Source organism: Phoca vitulina, unplaced genomic scaffold (assembly GCF_004348235.1).
Source record: "Phoca vitulina isolate PV1807 unplaced genomic scaffold, GSC_HSeal_1.0 scaffold5, whole genome shotgun sequence".
Taxonomy (NCBI): domain Eukaryota; kingdom Metazoa; phylum Chordata; class Mammalia; order Carnivora; family Phocidae; genus Phoca; species Phoca vitulina.
Genome location: NW_022589708.1, coordinates 57,878,334 through 57,880,532, shown reverse-complemented (window position 1 = coordinate 57,880,532; position 2,199 = coordinate 57,878,334). Strand labels below are relative to the sequence as shown.

General features: G+C 56.2%; 1 protein-coding gene across 7 annotated transcripts in view; it reads left to right on the top strand.

Moving 5' to 3' along the window:
- Positions 1 to 657: 657 nt before the first annotated feature.
- The window catches only part of RCBTB2 (RCC1 and BTB domain containing protein 2), a 42,663-nt gene continuing 41,121 nt past the window's right edge, over positions 658 to 2,199 (top strand). For 3 of the 7 annotated variants that reach the window (XM_032403033.1, XM_032403032.1, XM_032403031.1), the window contains exon 1: positions 658 to 915. The gene's annotated coding sequence lies outside the window, so the exon portion shown is untranslated. The remainder of the gene's footprint in view (positions 916 to 2,199) is intronic. The other 4 variants (XM_032403036.1, XM_032403034.1, XM_032403035.1 and 1 more) reach the window with 3 other exon arrangements.

Below are 2,199 nucleotides of genomic sequence, written 5' to 3'. Positions count from 1 at the left end.
AGTCTATCTGGCTGTGCTACTTTTTGGCAAGTCACTTAAACGTTGAACCTGTGTCCTCATTTAAAAACCAATGTAAAAGCATTCAGCTTACCTCATAGGAACAGCTAGTAACAGTACTTGTGAAGCATTTTACCAAAACCCACTCAGGTCAACGTTAAGTGTAGTAAAGTGGAAGAAATTATTGCACATTATAAAGCCGTGGTGCATTTTACTAAAACCTACCAAGGCCAACAGAAGTGCAGTGTGATACAAAAAATTATTAAATTAGTAAAGGGATAGTGCGGTTGTTCCAGAAGACCTTGGTCCCAAGGTAACTCAGGTCACCCCCTCAAGACAAATCACTCATTATTTCAACATTCGTGTTAGGAGCGTACAGGACTTCGGCCCCACAGCAGTGAGGCGAAAAGCAGGGGGAAACCGTGTGAAGACCGGATTTGAGCTTCCTGATGGAGGGACCACAAGAAAAAGCAGAGACAGGCGAGGGGACACGGACCGTAGAAAAGGTTGCCCACAGCACCATACACTCGCCTCACCCTTCCATCTCCAAATTCTCAAGCCTCTGGGGCCCAGAATCCTGGAGAAAGTGGGGGTGTCCCACAGGACGGAGATGGGCCCAGCGGGCGAGGCGGGGCGCAGTCCTGGGGTTCGCTCCGAGAAGAGGGGGAGTCGGCGGGCAAGGGGCGGGGGCGGCAGCGGGCAGCCGGGCGAGAGGAGGAGGGGCGAGGCGCCGTCGCCGGCCCCCTCCCCTCGAGTGCGCTCCCCTCCCTTCCCATCCCCGGCCTGGCACCCGAGCGCAACCCGCTGAGACCGGGCGGCTTCAGGGGGAGGCGCCAACTCGTCGCTGCGCCGGGCCCCCGACCGAGCAGTAACGGCGACCCAGAGGGCGGAGCGGATGCGGCTCGGGCCTGCGCTGAGGTAAGGGTACAGGATGGCGTAGGAAGTCAAGAGGGGACGCCGGACTCGAAGCCGGCCACTCTCAGATTCCCCCGCAACGGGCCATTTCTCCCCGCCCTCTCAGTCCGAGCTCCGGGACACAGCGACGGCTGAAGAGCAGCCCCCGGGGGTTACACCCCCGCCCAGGCCTAGGGCCGAGGCGTCGCCGCGCGTGCGCAAACCCGCTGGCGGGGGCTGGGCGCGCGACTCTGCGATTGTTTCCCCCTCCCCCAAGGCCGCGGGCCCAGGCGGCGCTGCGCGTGTGCGAGCCTCCTGGCGGATGTGGTGCGTCGGACGAGGGTCGCGGCTCGCGGCTCGCCTCGCCACTCCGGAGGCTTCCGCGCCTCCCGCATGCGAGGCAGGGCGTCGCCCCGGGTTGCGGGGGTGGCGCCTGCCTCAGAGTTTCTCCTTCTCTCCCCATTCTTCGCTCCGCGTAGGCTGCTGCTGTTTTCATTTCGGCCGCCTCGACCCGAGGCTGGTGACCTGAAAACCCACTCACCTAGCTCCCGGCCCCGAACCTGCTCGCTAGCTCAGTATGCTGCCATCGACCTTGGGTCCTGCTGTCGAGGGACAGCACAGAAAGTTTGGCTAAGCTAGGTGAAGCTGCTGTGGAGGGATGGGAGGAATCACCGTAAACCTTTAAGCAGGAAGGTATTGCTCTGCTCAGCCCCGGAAATAGAGGTTTTCAGACGCTGAAAACTTTCCAAGTGCTCCGCCTTGGCCTGAGTTGGAAGGCGAGTTCAGAGCGAACTTTTTGTTTTTGTTCTTTGGGAAGTTACATAAAATGTCGGAGCAGTGCGAGTCCAGGACTGTCACAAAATGCATGTCATGGAGCTGTCTCCTACCGCTCTTGGCGACTTGGCCTTAGAGCTGAATGAACGTGGTAGAGTTCACAAACTGCTTTGGGACGACGCTCTTTCCCCCAGACTTAGAATGGCCGTCACTCTTTAATGTTTATTGAGCCTCCTGGCTTTGCACCCTTCTAGTACCAAGTTCAAACTTGGCTTTACATCTTCCTGCGCAGTGGTACTGGGTTAAAGTCAGTTTGGTGACTCCTGAGGCTACTTGGAGCGGTTTTTAACAATGTCATTACTGTGCCTTGTAATCTTCTATAATGTGCTGATACAGACATTTGTGGGCTGGAATAGAAGCACTTACTATCAGAGAATCTGAGTACTCTAGCTGAAAGGTAACCTCTATTTCCCGGGGCATTAGGCAGTATATATATATATATATATATATATATATATAACATATATATATATA